The sequence below is a fragment of the Talpa occidentalis genome, unplaced genomic scaffold, assembly GCF_014898055.3.
Source record: "Talpa occidentalis isolate TD23 unplaced genomic scaffold, MPIMG_talOcc4v2.1 talOcc4.8, whole genome shotgun sequence".
In the NCBI taxonomy this organism is placed as follows: domain Eukaryota; kingdom Metazoa; phylum Chordata; class Mammalia; order Eulipotyphla; family Talpidae; genus Talpa; species Talpa occidentalis.
Window position 1 is genome coordinate 21,652,973 of NW_023605194.1, and position 8,587 is coordinate 21,661,559.

General features: G+C 45.2%; 1 long non-coding RNA gene across 1 annotated transcript; it reads left to right on the forward strand.

The window, feature by feature from the left end:
• The first annotated feature begins 206 nt into the window (after positions 1-206).
• On the forward strand, positions 207-5,812 carry LOC129145048 (uncharacterized). Its single transcript, XR_008550058.1, has 3 exons — positions 207-244; positions 4,655-4,736; positions 5,378-5,812. It is a non-coding gene; the product is annotated as an uncharacterized LOC129145048 (long non-coding RNA).
• Positions 5,813-8,587: the final 2,775 nt, after the last annotated feature.

The window sequence follows — 8,587 nt, forward strand, 5'->3', positions numbered from 1 at the left end:
TTTTTTGGGAAACGTTTTGCTGTAACAAGCATAGGTCTTATCTCCGCTTCTGGCCAACGCTGGCATCTTTGCTGAGGATCACCTTGAGCTGCAAGGGATACAGGGCTGTCCTTAGGGGTCAGCACCATGGCGAGGGACATCAAGACCCAAATCTAGAATGTCCAGACTACCGCTTTGTGACAGCAGCTTCCCTGCCAGAACCAGACCAGGAACTGCTGGCAGAACCACCTGGCCCTCCACGGAGGTGAGAAAGCTGTGATCCCAGAGGGGGCAGATGCCTCTGTATGTGAGTGGTGCTGTCGTGGGGACAAGGCCCTCTGTCCCGTATCCAGGGTGTCAACCTGGGTTAACCACTGAACAGAAGGAATGTTTTCTGGAAAGACATAAACCGACTCTACCCATCTTCCTCTGTCTTTTTTCTTTTCCTCAGGGTGGTGAAGGGAGACCAGGTACATGGTGATCCCTGTCCTGAGATCCTGAATCACCACTTAACTAATGCTGTAAATACTCACTGGGAAGGAGAGTGGGGCGTATACAGGCCCATTGTAACGTACAATGCAAAATTTGCATGATTTTTATGAAAAAAAGTGTAAGCTTTCAAGGATATTGGCATAAGGGGGACCCTTTCTGCCCATGCCCCGGGCCTCTGAGGGTCTGTCAGTGTTCGCTGCTCTTTGGGTGGAAAGGCTGACGGGTCCTGCTCATGCCCACCCTGCCTCCCCCGCTTATTTCCTGCTCTTTTTCCCCTTCTTCCTCCTCCTTCTTACTTCCTCCGCCTCTATTTCCTCCTTCTCCTCCTTCTCCTTCTTTGTCTTCATTTATTTAGGGATGTTGCCACCCTCAGGTGCACCAAAGGCAGCAAAAACCAGACACCATCCCCCATGGAGGCTGTGGCTTGAACTCGCATCTTCCCTGGGCACTCAACAGTCACCTCCTCGGCCCTTGATGAGCAGGTCCCAGCTCGCCTCAGGTCAACATGTGCCTGAGAGCCAAATGCACCATTGCCAGGGTCTGCCTCCCCAGCTCTATCCCACCCCAAAGTAGCTTTCACATCTCTCCAGCATGAAAGTAACGTGACTGATTTCCATACTTGGGACCTAATGCGCCTCTCTTTTATCATGGGGTAGAGTAAGCTCACGTATTGAGCACCTGGTTTGAGAAGAACTTGATGAGAGTTTAACACTCAAGGCCACTCCCACAGATGAAGAATTATAAAGAAGAGTGATTAGTGTGTTCAATTTCCAGCAGTGCCCACCATGAACTGTGGGACTCAGGCTGGGCAAATTATTCCACCTCTGCAAGTCTCACTTTCCTCCGATATTGGATATCAGGGAGAACTGAAGAGGTAAATGTATACAGATTCAGCAAGCCCCCCAAATATATGCTGTTGTCAATGACCTGTGAGCTAGGTGTCAATGCAGACAAGACAGCCTTTGACTCTGGTCTGCTGTGCTCCAGGCTGTGGAACAAGGCAAGGCCATTGTTCTTCTTCTTTTTTTTTTTTATAAAGATTTATTTATTTATGCATATAGGAGCTGGGGTACAGGCCAGAGGTGTGGTGGGTGAGAGGAGTCACCAGCTACAGAGTGGGGAGTAGAACAGGCAGACTGATTGAAATACACTGCTGAGGGGAGCAGCAGGCAAGACAGGAGAGGTCTGCTGTGCCATGTGGGTTGCTCCCTGGCCAGCTGGGGATCGAACTGCTGCAGCGGCTGCAGATAGCTTCACAGTGCTGAGACTTAACCCCTTAGGGAGGCCCTAAGGCCCATGTTCTTGCCATTTCTGCCATGCTCTCTCTCGAGAGCACTTGTTCTCACCTGCTTTTCACCGTTACCAGGCTGTGCGCTCAGGGAGGCCACCTAGCCTTAAGTAAACAACTGCTGGAATTGAATGCATGAATGCCCATGTTAGTAAAAGGAGAGGAAACGATTTGAATTTGAGAGACAGAAAAGCACATATACCAGAGGCTAATAGATTAATTCATTCAGACAGTCAGTTAGTTAATATTTACCGAGTATTCATAGGATACTTGGCCCTATTCATATAAATTGTACCATTTTGGACGCCCGGAGGGAAGGGGAGGCAGGGTGTGCAGATTAGAAGACTGGGGAAGTCGCTCTGAAAGGGAGAGAAGTCTGAATGATAATTTTGTTTTCAGGTAATTGGAACCTTCACACAGGGCTTAAAAAGGGTATTGTTAGACAAAGTAAAAAATAATAAAATGATCTGATATATTAGTAGTTATGTGAAAACACTTCTGTTATCCCCAAACCCTGGTTATAGGAAAACTTTGCAAAATCTCTTGAAGATAGTGATTTTAAATTCCAAATGAACAGAGTCCAAGTGAAGGTTTTTATTGGAAGTTCCTGAAAAGATGACGCTTAGAGGATGAGATTCCAGAAAGCAGGACAATATGCCTTGAGGGAAGTTTATGCTCCTGAGTCAGTCGTTCATTTGATTTAGGAAGGTGACAGGCAGCAGAGATGGGAGCCCCAAATGTCAGAGGCACACATGGTTGGATGGTGTTACCACCATCATTGCTGAAAGTTTTTTTTTTTTCCATTGCTGAAAGTTTTGATGCATTTAGGGTTGTGGATGAATCGGTGGAGATGGGGCAGGGGGTGGGGTGGGGTGGGGGAGGAGGAGCCCCGAGCCAAGGATTTCTCAGTGTGGGCATCTGCAGGTTCCAGCAGGTTAGAGAACAGACAGGTTAAAGCAGGTTGGGTCACAAATGACACTGTGAGAAAGGACCCATAAGAGGGGCACTGGAGCATGAACCCCCGAAATGTCCTGCAGCAGGAGGGAGATGAGTCCAGGGATCTCCCCTCTCTTGAGGTCAGTCTTGAGATGTTAAGTGGATTCTGGCAGATGTAGGAAAGGGCCTGGAAGACTGTCTTGTAAGGTGCCTCCAAGCATTTTTGAATCCTAACCTCAGGTTGGGCCATGTTGGAGAATCATTTAAGCTTAGGCTTCTACTTCCTCATGCACGAAGGGGAGCTGTCACCAACAGTCCAAATCGTTGGGAGGTTATGAGGATGAAATAACTGGTGCCTTGGGGCTCAGTACCAGGAAGAAATGATTATTAATGAACTGCAGGGATCCAGAGGTCACCTCCCTGGCTGGGGATCGAATTCGTGCTGCAGTGGCTGTGGATAGATTCATAGTGCTGCATCTTAACCCCTTGTGCCACCAGGGAGGCCTGGATGCCTCTTTTGGTTTGGGAGTCTTTCAAAGGCAGGTTCTAGGGTTTCACCTTTAAGTAGTCATTAATTTACTGAGGTCATCATTACTGTTAATAACATAACTCTGAGCTATTTGGACACTTGGCTTCTGTGTCTAGTGGTTACTAATACCGAGACCAAGCAATCTCTGTGAGGACCTGAATCCAACTCTTACGGGTTTTAGTCACCAGAAGAAGAAATCGCTGAGCTACAGCAATCCAGTCAAGCTGTTGTGTTTGTCATTCCTGCTCTCACTGAATATCCTTACATTATTCCCCAAATCTCAGATCTCAATAAAAGAGACAGTATAGAAATAAGAAGAAAGAAACAAGAAGCAGAAGTAGAGATTCATCAGCTTGGCAGATTGGAAGGCATCTTGAAGTTTCTCCAGACCAACCACTTCATAATTAATTGAGGGGTAACAGTGATGTCAAGAAGGGATAGAGGGCCTCCCCGGTGGCGCAGCAGTTGAGCACTGGGTTGCGAAGCTGCCCGCGGCCTCTGCAGCGCCGGTTCGATCCCCGTCTGTTCCCCGGCCACCAGAGGAGGGTCCCACATGGTGCGCAGACCTCTCCTGCCGCCTGCTGCTCCCCTCAGCAGTGTACTTCGGTCCTTCTGCCTGCTCTGCTCCCTGCTCTAGCTCTGGTGAATTCTCTCACCCTCCTGTGCTTCTGACTGTACCCAGTGCTTGTATAAACAAAACAAACAAACAAACAAATAAATAAAATATGCCTCTCTCTCTCTCTCTATATATATATATATAAAAGAAGGGCTAGAGACAAGAGAAGGGCGGAAGGGGAGAGCCCTCCAAAGCAGGTGAAAAGGCTCTAAGGTGGTTCTAGTTTTTGCTGTGCTTCTAATAGCAATGTCTAATAGCCGCTCGCTGTTATACTGGCTAGACTTGGGTCCCTGGGGAACAGACAGCAGCCTCTTCTCCAAATCCTGAGGTCTCTGGCTGAGAATCTCTTTTGCAAAGAGGCAAGTGTCATCTCAAGTGGATATTCTCATCAGATAACCTAGGATAAATTATAATAGGCTACTTCCACTTAGCTTTTTAGTACTTGTTATATGTTACCAACGCTGCAATCCCATCCCTTTTAGAATGTTTTTTATCTCTCTCTTGAATTTAGAGAATAAACTTTTTAAAGTTCTTTTATTTCCTTATTTTCTCTCTCTCTGCCTCTCCAACTCTCTAGCTCCTGGCCTTTTGCCCTTCTGTCCTTTTTGATCATTTATTTTCCTTTCTGTCTTAATTCGCCTTTATCTTGCTCTAACACCGTATACAGTTCCCACTCCGTTTCAGGTCTGCACCAGCCCAAGGTAACTCCATTTCTTCATAGGGGGGAAAAGCTAGAAAACAAACTCCAGATCTCTGGTTTCTGTCTCTTCTCTTATTGTGTGACTCTCATTCCCTTCGTGCTTTCAATTCGTAGGCTCAGCATGGAAAAGAGAAGCGACAGGAATGCAGTCCATGAATCACCTTTCAACCAAAGACTAAGAGGCTTCAGCATTAAGGTGCAAGAAGTTCCAGGTTTACTGCGACTGGTTCTAAGTTCTGAGACAAAAAGCCACTGATATGATTAACAGACTAGGTGTTCAGGTTGAAGCCCAACCTGGATGACGTACTGCCCACCGGCACTGGACACTGCCGTTCTGGGTAGGCTTTGCTTTGGAATGATAGAGATGTCGGCATAAAAGTTCCTCAGTCATGTCGTCCATCCAGTGAAGGGAAACTTACTACTTCCCACGGCAGCCCAAGCACATAAGAAAGCTGAATTTCCAGGAAAATATTCCTATCCTATGTTTGATTTCACTGGTTGCTTGCTGAGCAAACTATCTTATCACGAAGAATAGTTTTTCTTAATTTTCAGTAGTCACAGTGATTGTCCTCATGTCAAGGTCTTTGTAAGAGAAAGAGCTTTAAAGTGATCAGAATCCCGGGGTACTTGTCTCTTTCAAGTTTCAGATGTAGAAGTAAACATGTTTACAAGGCACAGCTCTGTTTCATGAGCAGCGTCCTCATCATGGAGAAGGCTAGCTAACACTTCTGTAGCGTTTTGACGCACGTGTCAGGCACTATTTGAAATATTTTGCATATATTATATCAAGAATATCTGATTTATTTAAAATAAATTTTCCTATTTGTTTTCCTACAGGAGCCAAGAATATGATGGCACATCAGCAAAATAAGATGTCACCTAGCCCAATTTAGATGTCACCTAATCCAATCCCCAATTTTCCAGAGAGGGTATTACCTTAGGTCACACAGCTGTTAGTGGCAGAGTCAGATCTCCTGGCCGGTAGATTAGAAAACACCTTGAATGTTTCAAAGGTCTCAGTGATAACAGCTCACCATTCATAGTCAGGATCGAGTAAGGTGTTTTAGGAACCTGAGATTCCTTTCTGTTCCACATGTGGCTGATGCTCTGTCCCAAGGTCCCTAAATGACCTTTATGTTTTCCAACGCTTTCGTCTCTCAAAGCAAGCCCTTCTTTGATTTCCTCTTAGGCACTTGTGTCATATTTCCTTCCATTTCCCAGTCTATTTTAAAACTTTCCTAATGTAACCAAGTGAATTTCTGTCTGCATTTGAGTGGGATTTCTGGATCTGGGACAAAATGGTCACTTCAACTTCTCTGCCATTGACTCTCTTATCAGAAAACTAACAAGCACTGGTCAGTTGACCTATTCAAGATCTGTCCATCTTTCCTTGTATGGCCTGTGGTGATGGATATAAGAGGCGGGGGGAGCAAGTGTCAGGGAGAGCAGGACTCTGAGTACAATAGATGGATGGCCTCTTAGCTGAGTGTATGTCTGGCAGGAGAGAAGGTTGCTAACTCTCTCGTTGTTTGCATCCCTGGAAAGCCACCTAATAGCTCAGGGACAGCCCAGAGCAAGATATAGAGGTTTCTACCCAATTTTGGTTGTGCACATTTCTTCCCAAGAACCTCTGTCTGTGTTCCATTGACATTTGGGACCAGATCTTGCAACATTAGTAGAGAGGGTAGACTTTTTTCAGGACATGGGAATAGTCTACATCAGCAGCTGCTTTTCAGTATGACTTTCGTGCATCCATGTGTGGGTCACATAGATTATTTAAAAATCATATTCTTCTCCAAGCAGTGACAACTTTATAAACAATTTATACATGGACAAATGAGTTAAATTCAATCTATTACTAATGAGAAGCAATACCCAAGTTATTTTATTTTATAATGCCTTGTTCAGAATTTGCGTATTGGGCTTGAACTTTTTTTTATATATGCAGACATTTATTTTTAATGTAGATATTATTACAGTCATATTTATTAGGAAAAGTCCTGAAGAGAGATTGGTTGATTATTAGGTAGGTTTGGACAAAAGTGTGTTTTCCAATTGTCTAAGATTTTTCTCTACTTCATAACTAGAAAGATGGGATCACATATCTGGCACTCAGTCTTCACTGTCGCTTGTAATAGTGGGAGTTTTGTATGTGATTTAACTTTGAGTCTCCGCTGACTGCCATGCGCTAGATTGCCCTTACCCCACAGACAATGTGGTTTCCAACAAGATATCTGAAAAGCACAGGGACTATGTTTGTATAGTGGTAGGTACATAGACTCTTAGTAAATGTTTATTTCTGTGTGTGTCTATGTGTGTGTGTGTGTAGTGAAGAAGAGGAACTGTGCTGATGAGTAGGAATTGAAGGGCCATTTCAGAAATAAAGGATCTGTAAACAATCAAACTAACAACAACAAAAAAATCCAACACCAACCAGAAAGGAACAGAAGTGAGAAAAGAAAAAGTTCAGAAAAACGCTATCAACAACCAATATTTATTAAGCACCTCATATTTACACAATTAGGACCTCTGCCAGGTAACCAGTATATGTCATGTCTTCAAAGAACCTACAATTCTTTCGAGGAGACAAGATGTATTCATTTATAAAAGAGAGAGTTAAAGTGCAAAGGGGTTACTAACCCTGGAATTGAGAGAACAATCTCATACTTACAGTATATCTTTGGAGACCAGACAGAAGTTCAATGGTGCTGTGTGTGGGAGGCGAGGGCAGATGAGAGCATCTTGAAATGACCAGTCATTTGAGTCAGATGACAAAGGCTTAGGGTGTCTTAACAAGAGGAGATGGTTGGTTTTGTTCAAACAGCAGTGATGAAAAATGATCTTACTATTCTTTGGAACAACAGAAAGTCCCAAAACAAACCTAAATGGGGCTGGTAGTCTCCCTGCATTTATACTCAGGGGGGAGGGATGGGAGAACAGGCCAGACACTGAAGATCCAGCGCATACCCCTGCTTTCCTTATTTGGCCTGAGGGACACGGATACCCTTTGTTGAGTTACTTATCCAGATCCTCTCTAAGCTCCATTTCTTTCTGTCCCTAGCAGATCCCTGGAGAGACGCCCTTTCAACCCTCCATCTCTGCTAAATGCCTTCAGGGTCCCAGCAGTGGAGCCTGTTGGGTGGTTGGCTTGCTTCAGAGCAGACCACTATGGAGGCCTACTGGGATGGATAGAAAGAATTCTAGCCCAGAGCTCCAGGTTAGAAGAGAAATGACAGTCCCTCCCTCCTGAAGGAGTTCCCATGACAAAGTACAGCAACCATCCCACAGAGGGTTAACACTCCCCCCTCCCCTGCCCCCCAACTTGCTGCCAGAGATCAACTAATCTGATAATTACGGCAACAAACACAGTTTAGACAAACAAGACCTGACCCTGAGGGTTTGGAATGAAAACATTTACTCTCTCCCTCCCCAGAGAGATGGTGCCTGGAGCATACACGCAGAGAGACACTGGGAAAATACCCTTGTGCTGGATGGACAGGGTGAAAACATCTGTGTTCCTGAGCCGCTTAAGAAGATAAAGTTAATGGGGAGAAGGGATGGGGTGGGGGAGGCGGGCGGAGTGAGGAATGGTGCAGTGGAAGGGCGTGCACGCTGGGAGCAGATGGAAAATGTACCCATAACTGGAGATGTAAGCGGATTGTAATTGATTTTTACAACAGAGGCAGAGTGAGGGGAGAGGTACAAAGGAGACGCGATGGTGCAGAATTCCAGGGAAGAAAAACCTAGAGAGGGACGATAGGGGGAGAAACAACTTAAAATGCCAAAGTGGGATTTATTCCTAAGAGCTGGAAGAGAAATATATTCAAAGCAGTCCTCAAATTCTAAGTGAATTTGTTATCTGCCTCTTCGGGAGTGAGGTTCACATTCTAAGTTGACTGCTCATCCTCTTCTCACCCCCAGTTTTGCTTTTAAGCTCAAAAGCGTGTCCCTTTTCCCTCCCTGCCCTCCTTGAAACTTGTCCGGCTGCTTTCCCCCTTGTATTTCTACAGTTGCTGCTGCCTAGAAGAAACCTCGCTAGGTGGAGGT